This window comes from Anas platyrhynchos, chromosome 3, assembly GCF_047663525.1.
Source record: "Anas platyrhynchos isolate ZD024472 breed Pekin duck chromosome 3, IASCAAS_PekinDuck_T2T, whole genome shotgun sequence".
Taxonomy (NCBI): Eukaryota; Metazoa; Chordata; class Aves; order Anseriformes; family Anatidae; genus Anas; species Anas platyrhynchos.
Window position 1 is genome coordinate 78,895,238 of NC_092589.1, and position 14,892 is coordinate 78,910,129.

The 14,892-nt window shown below is 36.4% G+C and overlaps 1 long non-coding RNA gene across 3 annotated transcripts in view; it reads right to left on the minus strand.

Moving 5' to 3' along the window:
* LOC119716647 (uncharacterized) overlaps nucleotides 1-14,892 on the minus strand; it is a 155,549-nt gene that overhangs the window by 23,781 nt on the left and 116,876 nt on the right. The gene's annotated exons all lie outside the window — the stretch shown is intronic.

Below are 14,892 nucleotides of genomic sequence, written 5' to 3' on the forward strand. Positions count from 1 at the left end.
AGCTGTATTTTGAAGGTTTGCAGGAACTACACATTTATTTGATGAAATGATGGTCCCAAGCCCATATTGTCCTCTGCCTTCTCATCAGACTATATCACAGCCAGAAGGAAATTAAAAGGTAGGTTTCATCAGCTTCTCTATATTTCCCATCCCTTTGAGCATTGAAGTTCAAAATATAAGATGACATTAGAGAAACTGCCTTCACAAAGCTGTGCATGGCGGCTTGATCCCTTGCACTAGTCACTGAGCTACTGTCTAAAGGCACCCTTTTTGTTGGCTGGAAGAAAAGGCAGAGTTGAGCATCACCCAAATGCTCAAATCTACTCAGATCTGAGACAGATCTAACAGATTTACCTCTACTGTTTCTCTGAAGAGGATTTCAGTCCCTAAGCATTTTCCAAAGATAAGCTTCTCTCTGAGACTTCTAGTATGACCATCTGAAAAGAGCACAACTTCCCACCATTTGAAATCCATCAAGAAAACCATAAAAGGGATTAAAAAAGTAAATAATAATAATAATATTTTTTTTTAAAAGACACAGGAAAAAGAGTATTAAAAACAATTCAAAACAGCTTTAAAGGATAAATGAAAGGCCAAGAAAGAGTAGGACTTGGTTCAAATCTAAACTACATTTACCATGTGTTCTCTCTTTTACCACTTGTTTTGTGGTTTTATGGGCATAGGTCTAGCAGGCAGGTATTGCTAAAGATAAGGTTTGTTCACACCCACAACAGGAAGACATATATATAAAATCACTCACAGGAAAAATAATCATTTGAATTTTATTGCGATCATATGTAAAGTTATATAAAAAGCAAATTTATATAGACATAAATGTCTATTACTCTGGCTGGTAGTAGTGTTAAGAGGAAAGAGGTATAATTCCTATCAACAATAGGAATGATATTCAAGTTGATAAAGTACCTTAAGCTTAGCAGAAGACAATTTCTAATTCAGAAATTGACTTAAAAGGTCTGAAGGACTGCATAGTGTCCAAACTAAGAAGGAAGTCCTGAAATTCCCTCATTTGGAAAGAGAAAACAGTCAATAAACAGAGCAGCCAATTGGATGTTAAAGCTCAAAGAGATGTCATTACAGTAGAAAAAGAGCAGAAAAAAAAGGTCTTCTTGTAATTGTGGGTAATATTTTGTGAATCTAAGCTAAACTGTGCATGTGTTATACAAAAAAAAAAAAAAAAAAAAAAAATCTAAAAAAATTGAAAAAGAAGAGAAAGACCTGAATAAAATAGTTTCCAAATACCTATTTCTCTTTGCATAGTGGAACAGAGATACTCTTGGATTCTCAGGTCTGAAGGGTGTTACATGGGTAGTTTGCAGATACAAAAGTTTTTTATTCTTTTGAATATCTGGGGTGGAAGTTTTCACTTAGTGATCCATACAATCTATTAATCTAATTTCAGAATTTGCCTCTCAGTACATTCCAATTAGTTTTAAAAGCTTCATCATATGATGGGAAATGCAGCTATATGACTATCCTTTAGCTTATGTCAAAATTATTTTCCATAATTACTACTTAGTAAGCTTGGGGTCATATTTTCCTTTCACTTACACCGGTCAAACAAGACCCGAGTAAAGTTTCTTTACTGTCTCCAAGAAAAGAATTTTGTTCCCAGCCTTTTTATTGTGCCATATTAAAAAAAAAAAAAAAAAAAAAAAAAAAAAAAAAAAAGACAGCATGTCAGATCATATCCATGTAACTATCTCTGACAGAACTACAGTCATTTACACAAAATCAGAGTCTAGCTTACTATCACCAATTAATTATGAATTTTGAAGTAGTACAATCAGAAGGGAATTAAATAAAATCCCTTCTATTGTTATAAACAAAACACAGGATTTCCGTCCCACCTTTCTACTGCAACTTTAAATAATCTGCCTTTATAGCTACATATGATGTACTGTTTCCTTTAAATATGTCTGCAAATGTCACAGTATAATGCAAGTGTGAAAGTCCTATACTGAAGTCAGTGTTCATATCACCTGAGAGCTTAGATATTTCTTCAAATGGAAATAAAATAATATTTGAATGCTCAAAGCAATGTAAAATTTATTTATATAAAATTAATATGTATACACAGCCTATTGACACGTATATATATTTGTGTACACACATTTCCACAAGAACTTTACACTTGGTTAGAATGTAACCTTTCCTTTAAAAGTACTGAAACACATGGATTTACAAGCTCCACCACACAAATTTCCACACCAAAATTTTGTGTTCTTTTGGATGGACCTATATAAAATTCATATAAAAGGGATACAAATGTTTTGCTTTCACCCGATCCTTTAAACTTTCACAATCGAATATCTATATTAGATCCAAAAATGCTGTTTCTTGTTCTGAAAATTTTGAAATTGAATTTGATGTTGTGACAGTCTCCTTACCCCATTCAGCAACAGCTCAAAAATGAGAGCACGTATTTGTACAGATACAGAAACCTAGCTTGGTATAAGATGGCCAGTGGAAACGAGTACCATACAAACACAGCTAAGCATGCTGTCTGTGAAGTTTCACAAAGACTACACTAATTAAGTGTAGTCTTTAATTAATATTTACTTTAATTAATATTTAATTAATATTAATATTTAATTAATAATTTAATTAATATTCACAAATAATGCACTAATTAAGCCTTGGGAGCAACACATGAATGTGCAGTGTCCCCTTAACAGTCCTCTCCTCGGGGCAGAGGATGGTTCCCAGCCCAGCCTTTTCTTTGCCCTGCCCTCCTGCGCATCAAGATGCAGCATGTGTGGGGACAGTTTCTGCTGACTGGCTCACATTGGCCATTGCCTCCAGGAGTGAGGGTCTTTCAACAGAGATGTTCAGGCTGAGTCTTTTTTCTCTGTTTGGCTATCTGTTTTCACAAAACTTGCAGGAATCTCCAACATCTAAGGCATCCAGTCCTCCTGGGTAGACAGGATAGCAGTGGGCTAATGGAAAGCATCCTTAGGAAACAAAGCTAAAAGCAGCAATACCCATATTTTCCAGCCTGTTCAAGTTTCAGGTAGCAACAAAACTTCTGTTTATACTCTTTTTGCCTTTTCTTTTGCCAGTGTAGACAATCAACAAGAAGAGAGTTTATCAGAGAAAATTATTGCTGCGTCAGTGCAACATGGAAAAGCATAATTGCTGCTACAGATCTCAGCCGATCCCTTGCAACTGCAAGTCATCACTATATCACTGCCCTGCATTTTTCCTACCTCATTTCTTGCTCGTTCTGCCAAATGCTCAGTGCTGTGTATCCCATGTTATCTCTCTTGTGTTGCACTAGTAGAAACTATTTCCCCCCCCCCAACTAATGACTCTGTAGAAACCACTTCATCTTTCTCAGCTGTGTGACAGTGCAGACAAAAGAGCAGCTGTCCAGCTAGGACACTCACAGCTCACACCACTATCATTTCCAAGGAGGTCCTTAAACACAAAGTGTTTAGGTTAACCCACTACTGAGGACAAAAGGCAAATACACTCAGCCCGGTCCTCAGATATAGAACAAATAACTGCTCAGCACTTGATACACCAACTCTTTTAGCATCTGTACTGAGAAAGATGCAGCATACATTTACTATAGCAAACAACAGCATAATGCCTCTCCTATGTACCATGAAAATGCAGGCACTCACCCTCATCTTTATATATGCCCAGCTATAGGAATGGGTGGAAAGAGGTGGGAAGTGTCTTTCTTTTTTTTGCACTTCTGTCATGAAAAAAAAAAAAAAGTATTTGAAAAAGCCTCAGCTCTTTTAACAAGAAATCAAGATAGAGCTCAGGTTTAGCAGATTTCAGGACTAGAACATGCTCAGCCTTGAAGTGCATCGAAAATTAAGCTCTCTAAGGTTCACACATTACCGCTATCCCTAGTTTAAAGTTAATAAAAGGTTAGGAAGCAGGCAGAGATGAGGGTGGTGGTTTTTTTTGTGTTTTTTTTTTTTTTTTCCCATTTTTTTTCTCCTAGCTAGATGAAAAGAAAAAAACAAACATGATGGTTGCAAAAAACCTGTATTCCACAACAAGTCCTTAAGACTCCCATGTGCTACATCAGCAGCAGTACATCCTCGATTTTTATTGTAATCTTGTGGCTTTTTATTTGTAACTTATATGAAAAGAATCACATTGATTGGGGCAGATTTAACTCAGTAAAACCTATTCTACTGAGATTGTCTGTGCTAGGTGATTTTATCAAGTTCTCTTTTGGTTTCATTTTCTTCCTCATCCCTATCCCCAGGGGAGATTGCAGCCCAGCTTGCAGAGCAAATTGCCCTAAATTGAGTTCTTTCTCTGCCATATACAGGCCTGCCTTTGGCTCCTCAGCTTGAAAACTTTATGCATTCTTATTTTTCTCCATCTTCCTTAACATCCCCCTTCTCTTTCCAATTAAAATGGAGAAGTTTGCACCGATACCTGCTCCCAATTAAGTGCATACTGCATTACCAGCCACACTCTCCAGATCTCCTTTACCCTCCCTTCATTAGCCCTATTCCTCTGAGGTTTCCTGGCTGTCTGCCAGGGACTTATGGCAAGAATTCAAAATCTTGTACACTTTATCCCCTCAAAATCATTCTTGAATTTAAGCAGCCTGCTCCTTGGGCCCAGCATGAGAAATGCTAGTAACTGATTCAAAGGGGAGGAGAGAAAAGAAAGAAAATGATTTATTTAAAAGGTTAAAAAGCTCTCATAAAAGAAGCTAAGCTAAAAGAGGTTAAACTTCCGGGCTAATTGGCTTCCGTTTCCTTTTAAAAAATCTTTCTGGAAGACAACAAATGACAGGAAGGTGTTCCTGTTTTATTTAAGAGTATTCATGCCTACAGAAAACGCATCATTCTCTTAACACCTCAGGCATGTTCACTACTGCTCGCTCAAATTACACACCCAGCACAGAAAATAAAACAAACCTAGGCAGTCAGAGCAGCTGGGCTGTTGGGGTTTTTTGGCCTTTTTTTTTTTTTTTTAAATCACCATCTAATTTTCCAACAAATGTGAGCACCGCAGTACCATGGCATCAGCCACTCTCATCTGACACTTAAAATAACTAACATCATGTCAAGCTGTCATCAGCGATAGCCATTTTGACAAGTCTGAAACAGCAGAGGGAAGTACTGTATCCTTGCATTACTACTTAAAACTATATAAACTCTCCTCACAGACAGTGCAAGTTTGCTGTATTTATCAAACAATATTTTTTTCAGATGGCTTGGCATAATTTAGTGTCTGTAGGCAGTTGTGTGGAACTATGTTTTTTCTTGTGACCTGATATAAATCAGTCATTTAACACACATAAAAAATAAAATTAAAAAAAAAATAGAAAAAAAAAATAAGAATCTGATATTATGAATGGTTTGATGCTTACTGACTGCTCATCTCAGAATCCTACCCCAAATCAGTTAGGTCTCCTTTCCTGTGGACTCCATAAGGAACTTTTATCTCTTAAGAAACTACAGCATTTCTGATGACATTGTAGTAGTCTTCACAGACATTTCACAAGAGAGATTTTTGCAACCTGAATACTTTCAAGTTTGTGGCACCAAATTATTGCCTTCTGCTAGCTGGCCATTTTCTACAAGCCACAGCTTCCCAGGTAACACTGATTTAGTAAGAGTATTTTGTAGGAGGCAAGGTGTTCAGAGGAGAGAAGGGCATTAACACTGCATTCAAGGATTTCAGTGACTTGCAGTCTACACATTTAATTTTCTCCATCTCTTCATTTCTCAACAAAACAGCTTGATGCAGGGTGCTTCCTTCCTTATGAAGGTAATCTCTTTGGAAAATCCTTTTAAAGTGAAGGAGGAAAACTATCTCCTATTTGTTGAAGGTGTTTCTGATCTTGTGTTTCCCCTTTTATTAAATCTTTCTTTACTAATTATCGCTTCTCATTCTCTTTTACAAATGTAAACAGAAAATAACATTTAAACTATGAGAGTTGATTGTAAAACTAGTAAACAATGCAATATTTTGACTTTACAAATCTTTCTGTAAGATCTTATTGCATTTACTTAAGTCATATCCACAAGCAAGTGAAAAACATCCCTCACTCCTTCCCTTGCAGATAAGTAACAAGCAGCAAACTAGTGATAGGATCAATACCGGCATGTGTAATTATTAGAGCCAACAAGAGGAAAAAGAAAAGTAGTCACTACGCAAAAATATATAGCGCATATATAGTACTGTAAAAAAAAAAAGTTTGATTAAGCAAATAAAATACTGTGAATTGACATAGTGTATTAAAATAGAGTAAAATAATCTTTGCGAAACAAAATTAATTTGCTATATTCATACTAGAAAGTCGCAGTCCATAACCAGCAATATCTAAAAGCCAGCATGCTGTTGGCCTACATTCAAAATTATTATTAATCTCTGCTCATGAAAGACCACAGATTATGCAAGTCAAGAAAGAACTGTAGTAAAAAGCTGCAAGTTACATAATTCATGGGTAAGTAGTACGGGTACATTGTACTACAATACTTTCTGGATATGTGTACTTCAGTTACTGAAGCAGGCATGTACCAGAACCTTGAATTTTCTTACCATGCTGTCTCTGCTCAGACATATGGTGTCTCCCTCTGACATAATGAATCTCAATTTCTTTTTTAAATAAGTGACAGAGTTTCCACAGCAAGACTGGGGACCATGACTTCCAACCAGAACAGCCTTGCAGCTGACAGCACAAGACATGTTACGAACAATATAGATTTGAACCTCCTCAGCCTTGGGAAGGAAGTGTACCCAAGTTTTAAGATGTTAAAGATCAATCTTTAAACATGATAATTCTATAAAAGAGTAAATCATTCTACTGTTGACTTATTTTAGAAGTCTGGTATTAAGTCAATAGCCATTCCGTATGTCATCTGGCTTGCAGCTGGTGTAGACTCCCACCTATTCAACATGATCAAGATCAGTATAGTCCCTCACAAGTGCAATTCTATACACCCAAGGAATTTTAAATTTACAAGAAGCCTACATCTTCCTACTTAACCTCAAGGTTAGATGGCAGCTCACTATAGGTTTTCAGTTTTAGACTTGGTTATCTAAATTCCCACTAACTCCTTTTTTTGGGTCTGGACCTGGATTTTTTGCAAGGTTTGTTTGTTCACTCACTGTTTTGTTCTATTTTTGTCTTCCTAGATAAGTTCACACTGCAACCTGAATGTATGTTTAACAAATGAAAATCTTCATCACAAAGGTGTGTTCCTTGCTGGTGAACTTTTATTTTCACAAATGAATGAGAATTGTCTAACTTTCTTCAACTCAGATGAAAATACCTTTTGACACATATCTTGGCATGGAAAGCACAGCCCACAGAACACTGCAAACAGGTTCAAAAAGTAGCTGCAAGAAGGAAGACAGAGTACTGTCCTGTGTTGCCACTGGTTATTGAGAGAAGAAAGCTACCTTTTTTTTTTTTTTTTTCTTTTTCCCCCCTGGGATGAAGAAAGCAAATTTTCCCTTACTCTTTGAAAATCATTATAATAGATATTTCTATTCATGTCCAGTGCAGGTATCTACAGGCCTAGAAAAGATATACCATACAAAAATAAGCAGGTTTAAAAGTAAAAACATTCTTCTTCCAACTCAAAGATCTCTGAAGTTCCATTTTGAGATGTTTACCTTCAAAAACTAGGTGAATATATTTACAATGCTCTTTTAAAGAATGGTGGAACTAGTCTTTCTATGAATTTCAACTACAGTACACTTTCCAGTGTTAATTGGACCACATGCTTGGTTTGTTATTCCTCTCAGTCTGCAAAAGACCTGAATATGCTCTTAGAGACACCTCTCAAATGTTAAGCAATTAAATTATTTCTAAAGTTTGTTGGCAACCTCAAAAGGGACAATGAATCACACCCACCCTATTCTCATCAGATCCCACTGACATCAGAAAGGAATAATTATTCACTGATTATGGCATAGTAAATCTCCAGCACCATAGGAGCATTTCATCCAACAGTTCTGAAACAATCTCCCTTTCCCCACCAAATGCTTCATTTTTACAGCTACAGACAGATCACCTAGAATATGCCAGAGCATGGAAAAATTTGAAATAGTTACAGTGCATTAGAAATATTAAGATAAAATCAGTAAAAAGAGTGTCTAATGTGGAACTGAAAGTAAAGTGGCAAATACTACAACAAATTAATTTTGTAATGTCCAAAGGATATTTAAGAAAGCATGTCAACTTACTCCGTATCATTAAGTTATACTGATATTGTATTAATTATAAACCAGTGTTCCTATTACATTTTGAATTCCGTTCTCCCAGCATTGTGTTACTTGGTACAACTAGTATTTAAAGGAGAATCTAGAGATGGAAAAGCATTGTTCTCCTTACAATAGTCTATTATTGGGAACATCTCAGGGTATCTTAGGGTTTCTAGTAAAGCATCTGTATTTTGTATGCTAGCTAATAGTTAATGCCCCTTTGATGACTCCAAGAAATGGGTACAAAGTACAGTTCTTTGTCCAAAGTAAATTAGTGACAATTAATGCAGTTCTGTAAGCCATTTATGTGTGCCTTTTGTTCAGACTTCCTTGAAAGTCTGAAGGTGGTATTCATTTCCTAGTTTGATAATTAATTGATGTTATTATTATGACTATTCTTAATATCCTCAGAGAAAATATAAACATATTTGCAATACTAAAAAGCATGATATTTCTGCTACAATTGCTATGCTGTTTTCAGAAAGAAAAACCGAGGCATCCAGAGAATAACTTGTCCAAGGTCATACTCTGAGTGTACACCACAGACAGGATTAGAATTTCAAGTTCTTGAATCTCTGTACCTCTGTAACCGCTATCCTCATAATTTTAATAAATAATACACTTTATGTCATAGAAGGTATCAAGCATACTCGTACATGTCATGAAGTGCTAAAACCTGTAACAAATAAAGCACAACAAAGTAGCACCACATGAATACATAATAAATTATGTCATTGCGCAGTGTTAAAAACCTTTCAGCTTCTATGGTTCTCTAATTCCCTTACCCGGGTATAAAAATCTTGCTGCTACTTGGCTCTTCACCCTAAAGCTACTGAACACACTGAAGCCGTACAATATCTCATGGTTCTCCTTGTGTGCCTTAATCTGAAGCAAAGGACCACACAAATGAGATGGAGCCCACACAAAGAAACTCTGTCAGCCTGCAAGAGCCAGCTCGGGTACCGGCACCATGCTTTTAGAAATAACAATGCCAGGAAGCACAATGCCCCCACATGCTCATTAGTTTTAACATTTTCATTTTGTGAAGGGGTTGGGTGGGTCAGAAATTAGTAGTAGGCTTGCAGCCCTACCAAGGCAAGAAGAAGGTGGTACAGATGCATTGCAAGTGCTTTTGACTAAAGTGCAAAGAGCTGGGCTTGCTGTACACAGATCAGTGGCCCTTTTCTGTTTGCCAAAAGGTTGGAATCACCTTGCTATTACATGTCTACTGTCACTTATGCCTACTTATTATTAATATGTATTTATTTTAAAAAGCTTTGCTTTTATGGCCAAGGAGTAAGGTGCAAATGCCATACAGAGAGGCAAGTCAGCTGATCAGTTATATCACTTTTCTAAAGCAGAAGCTCCTCAATTTTGCTGATAGCTACTCATCACTAGAGTACAGCAAGTTACTACCAGCCAAAATTCAGCAAGAGCTGAGTTTTTACTTCACAGGCAGACAGCAAACTAAGTTGTTCTGCATAAGGCAATGTGTTCCAATGCCAGCTCCCACAGAAAGGGGAAAGCATCTTTGTGCAAAAACAAGGTACCACTGAACAACCAGAAGACCTTTAGGAGTTGACTTTGAAGTCACTAAGACAAAGGCAAACAAAAAAGGCAATGAAATGGAGTTAAAAACAAAACAAAACAACTACAAAAAAAAAAAAAAAAAACAGAAGTGATGGTTTTCTTAGTATACTACATATTTACTAATATAGTTACTATTATATTTATAGTTACTATTATATTTACTAATATACTTAGAAAATTGAATATCCTGAATTAAAAATCCAGCAAGCACTAGTACTTTCAATGCCGAAAGGAGGCAGCAGTCACCTGACCACTTGTGAGGGCAGTGGAAGTGAAGAATGCAGAAACCTGCCATTGAAAGCTTTTAGTTTTTTTCAGCTGTTTGCAGAACTGCAGCCTAAGATAGGTGGTGTGTATGTCTCCTTTTCATCCAACACCTGTGGTTGACTTCTTTCAGATTTCTAAAAGTTCTTTTATATGCAAGTCCTCTGTAATCAAGCAGAGTTAAGAGGTAGACATTATCTTTTAGTGGCTCTTTTGAATTACTCCCTTGAAAATGTTATAGACCTTGAGTATGCTCAGTGTTGTTTACAACATGTAAAAAACATTTTCATTTATTCTTCTAATTACTACATGTAATTTAATGCCTCATGTTTTTTTACTACTGGGATTCTATGAGACTTACTCCACTTTCAATTACACCAGCATAAATCAGGTGTAATTCCACTAAAATCAGTGATTTTTGTTGGTGTAAATACTGGAGACAGTATGTAATGACTTCCAAGTGTATTTTATGTGTGAATCTTCCTGACAATAAGTAAACTTGAATTTTTAATAAGAACTCATCATGAAAACATATTTTGTTAAGATCTGAAGATTGTCTGATGCACTTACAGTATTCTATTTACTATCTTATTCATATATACAAATATTTTAATCAAATGAGCTTTGAGTTAAAGAAATAGATATCTCTCCAAAGTCATTACTGGTCTGGACTCTTAATTTTAAAATCTTTAAATAATATCAAATAATTTTCTAGGTTTCCCAGTGGAGAGGAAGCTAAAAAAATGTTTAAATCATATAAAAGATCCATCATAACCTCTCAAACATTAAGCAATTTTGGGATGCAATCATGTATAATCATTTTCAACCTAAGTAACCATAAAGGATGAGCCACAGTGGTGTCTGAAGTCACTTGCAGCCTGAAAAAAAAATAGTATGCTTCTGTAAAATGTCAAGGAAGAGAACTCAGGTATGTCAGCATAATTGTTTTTCTGTAGAGTTTCTTCATAATACAAGTACAAACTGCATAAAGATTACATGATGTGTTCATTAGGGGAGAAAAGGGCTCAGGGCTATCCATAGCTTATCAAACCATCTCTGTAAACATCTCTAAATACAAGCACTGTTTCAAAAAAAAAAAAAAAAAAGTAGCAAAAATATATTTACTATGACATGACTTTAGACTATAGCAGAGCAGCAGGTGCAAAATGAAAAACTTTTGCATAACTCCCTGCAGAGTGCATTCCTGAGATGCCCCATGGTGATACAAAAGCTTATCAAAATTCAGAAGAGAGGAAACCCTCACTTGATCAGCTTTCACCATACCACCAGATGTTGCTGCAGCATTGGCAAAAATAACAGGATCACAAAGTGTACGATAATTTAGCTATCAATATAAAGTTCAAACATCCATTTATGTTACTGGAAAATCAACTGTGCATGAAAGAAAACCCAGAAAGGAAATTTATTACTGAACAAAGTAACTGGATAAACTACTTTTTTACTTCACAATACATCATTTGTAGTTAAAAAGAGATGAAAAACAATAAAATATTTAGAATTATTGATAAATCACATAGAAATTACCATATATCAAACTCTTAGCAACTACATGGCCTAACTTTTGCTCCTAGATAGCAGTATCACTTTGTTTGGCTTTATAAAAACACATGCACAATGGCAAGGAGTGATGAATCACCTATATCTTCCATACTTCAGTGAACTGGCCATCCCTCTCCAGGGATGTGAAATTATGGTCACACATCTTTACTTCATGCATCAATAACAATTATATTCTAATGTGTTTCTTGAGGCCTCTGCCATAATATATGTTTTGGAAGGAGGGAGGTTTTTGTTTTTTGTTAGTTTTGTTTTTGTTTTGTTTGTTTGTTGGTGGTGGTTTGGGTTTTTTTGTTTGTTTGTTTGTTTTTTGTTTGTTTTATTTTGGTTTGGTTTGGTTTGGTTTGGTTTTTTGACAAGTCCTCCTTCACACAGATGAGTGAAAACATCCAGGAAACTGACAGAGTAGGCCATGATACAACACAAACCTACAGGAGTATGGGAGGAGCTGTAAGAAACACATGGACAGAATAAGCATTAACATTAGCCTCACCCAGTCCTTAGTACCTCACAAAAAAGGATGAGCCACAAAAAGGATAAGCGAACAGTTTAGTTATTTATATATTACTGAAGAAAATGTGCTGAAAGGAATACATTTTTGCAGTCTACAAAATGAAATCAATATAGAATGAAATGCCTATGTGGAACTCGAAAAAGTGTTTATCCAGCATATCAATGACTAGGAGATGTTGACATCTAACTGTCTAAAACTAAGCCCAGTCCCAAAGGAAATGAGTCTGTAGAATCTTATTTCTTGTGCTTCCTTTACTTCTTGTAATTAGATATGCTTGGGAAGGCTGGATTTGTAAAGTCTTTCCTTCTTACAGATAGCCAGCTCTGCTAGGGTTGCATAATACTCAGCTTGGTTATGGATGGTAAAACAAAACGGTTTGGTTAGCCAGCATACTTAAAATTACTCCCCTCAGAAAATGCCTATCTCTCTGTGTTGACAATACAGTAAACTTGGGAATGTGATGCTCCTAACCTAGGAACACCTGTATTGAAGATGTAAGTACTCAGTTTTTATAGTTTTTCAAATTAAAACAGATTTTGGATTAGTACATCATTTCACTTCTCAAATACAACTGATGAAAGGGAACTTGTGTAAGAAATATCTCTGATGAATATATATTTTTTTCTATCTTATTTTGTAAGGAGTTAAAACTCATGATCTATTTATAGCTCAGGTGCAGTGATGCAGCAAGTTTCTGTGTTTTTTTCCCAGCCTTCCCAAACTGGTACATGACTTAATGCAAATTAGTACACTTCTCATTATTTTATCATACACCTATTGAAATACAACCCCCCACGGAAAGTATATTTCAGATAGGGAGTATTATTTAGGAACTGTACTTTTGGTTCAACTTTGGGGAAAAAAAATAATATCTGGAGAATGGTTGCTCTGTTGTGCAGGCTATTTGTAACTAACAAATAGTTGTATCAGAAACAGTGTGACCAGCAGGGCTAGGGAGGTGATCGTCCCCCTGTACTCGGCTCTGGTGAGGCCGCACCTCGAGTACTGTGTTCAGTTTTGGGCCCCTCGCTACAAGAAGGACATTGAGGTACTTGAGCGGGTCCAAAGAAGGACGACGAAGCTGGTGAGGGGCCTGGAGAACAAGTCCTACGAGGAGCGGCTGAAGGAGCTGGGCTTGTTCAGCCTAGAGAAGAGGAGGCTCAGGGGCGACCTTATCGCTCTCTACAGATACCTTAAAGGAGGCTGTAGTGAGGTGGGGGTTGGCCTGTTCTCCCACGTGCCTGGTGACAGGACGAGGGGGAATGGGCTAAAGTTGCGCCAGGGGAGTTTTAGGTTAGATGTTAGGAAGAACTTCTTTACTGAAAGAGTTGTTAGGCACTGGAACAGGCTGCCCAGGGAGGTGGTGGAGTCACCATCCCTGGAAGTCTTCAAAAGACGTTTAGATGTAGAGCTTAGGGATATGGTTTAGTGGGGACTGTTAGTGTTAGGTTAGAGGTTGGACTCGATGATCTTGAGGTCTCTTCCAACCTAGAAATTCTGTGATTCTGTGATTCTGTAACAACTGAATATTTTCAGTTTTTGGAGAACTCAGTGAGAACTCAGTGAGGACAAAGCAGCTCAGTGCTTGGAGACACTTGTTGAGTACCCTATTGTAAATAGAAACTGCAAAAAAGGAGTAAATGCTAGTGGAAGAATGCAGAAGTGAAGAACTAAAGGTATCAGATACACCATTTGAAATAGTTCTAGAGAAAAGAATACTTATTACTAAGTTAAAAGTGTGTCAAGAAGGTCCAGTTTTTGACAGGTCACTAAATCAAAAAAATAAGGAAAGAGAATCAAATTGTCTCACTCTGGGAGACCAGAATTAACAAAATATTGTAAGCATAATTGCTAAACAGCATGAATCACCTCCTCAAGAATAATCCTTATGGAAATGGTCAATATCATAAATAAGAATGAAAATTTAGTCTACAGAAAAGCACAAGGGCACAAAATCAAAGCCACTTCAGAGGAGATCACGGAGTAACATGGACTATGAAAAATAGCACAATATCCACCAGATGAAAGATGAAAGACATGCAGTGGCTCATATCAGTGCACAAAAGTTTGCAAGCCCAAGCCAAGTATGCACGGCACAGGCAAAGATGGTACATATAGCATGACTTCCCTGGATGAATTTTTCACAGCAGTATTGTCCATCATTGCACCAGAAGATAAATAGACTGTCATCCTGAAAGTAAATGTAACATTTATTAACTTTAAGCTAGGCGTTAGCCAGTGGGATGTCAAATATAGTGTTACTTGTATTTAAAATGAAAGAAAAAGGTAGCAAAATTCAATTAAAGATGCATGCAAAACAGAGGTGTAGGTAGATAGCAAAGTGCTAAAGAAAAATTTGCAGCAGTAATTTGCAGGTGCAAAGCCTTGTCTACATCAAAAGTGTGATATTATTAAAGGGTCTAGGAATCAAAACAAACACAGAAAAGTTTGAAGACTTCTTGGGTATTGAGAAGTTCTCAAGAACAGATATCAGCTAAAACCCAACAGCTCCACAATTCAGTCAAAAAAGTTCCACTTAAGCAGAAAGAACCAGATAGCTGAAAGAACGTGTGGCAAGCAGTCTTCAGAAAAACCGAAGATGGTGCGTTTTCTTTAAATTTAACAATAAGCAATACCTAAATGTCTACCCCAAGAGTGCATCAAATTAAACATGAATGCCTTGCAATAGCCAGGAAATTCATCACTGGCCATGTTTTGAACCAAAATTT